Genomic DNA, 802 nt, shown 5'->3' on the forward strand with positions numbered 1-802 from the left:
CGGCCTCGGCCCGCATGCCTTGCTACGGCGTCGCCCAACATGCAGTGCCACGGCCTCGGCCCGCATGCCATGCCACGGCCTCGGCCCGCATGCCTTGCCACGGCGTCGCCCAACATGCCATGCCACGGCCTCGGCTAGCATGCCATGCCACGGCCTCGGCCCGCATGCCTTGCCAAGGCGTTGCCCAACATGCCATGCCATGCCACGGCCTCGGCCCGCATGTCTTGCCAAGGCGTTGCCCAACATGCCATGCCACGGCCTCGGCCCGCATGCCTTGCCACGGCGTTGCCCAGCATGCCATGCCACCGCGTTGCCCGGCATGCCATGCCTTAGCCTTGGCCAGCATGGCATGCCACGGCCTCGGCCATCATGCCATGCCACGGCCTCGGCCCGCATGCCTTGCCACGGCGTTGCCCAACATGCCATGCCACGGCCTCGGCCCGCATGCCATGCCATGTCATGCCTTGGCCTTGGCCAGCATGACATGCCACGGCCTCGGCCCGCATGCCTTGCTACGGCGTCGCCCAACAAGCCATGCCACGGCCTCGGCCCGCATAACATGCCACGGCCTCGGACCGCATGCCTTGCTACGGCGTCGCCCAACATGCCATGCCACGGCCTCGGCCCGCATGACATGCCACGGCCTCGGCCATCATGCCATGCCACGGCCTCGGCCCGCATGCCTTGCCACGGCGTTGCCCAACATGCCATGCCACGGCCTCGGCCCGCATGCCATGCCATGCCACGGCCACGGCCCGCATGCCATGCCACGGCCACGGCCTCAGCCCGCATGCCTTGCTAC

Source organism: Camellia sinensis, unplaced genomic scaffold (genome assembly GCF_055761805.1).
Source record: "Camellia sinensis isolate YWXY unplaced genomic scaffold, ASM5576180v1 Unanchor4, whole genome shotgun sequence".
Classification (NCBI taxonomy): Eukaryota; Viridiplantae; Streptophyta; class Magnoliopsida; order Ericales; family Theaceae; genus Camellia; species Camellia sinensis.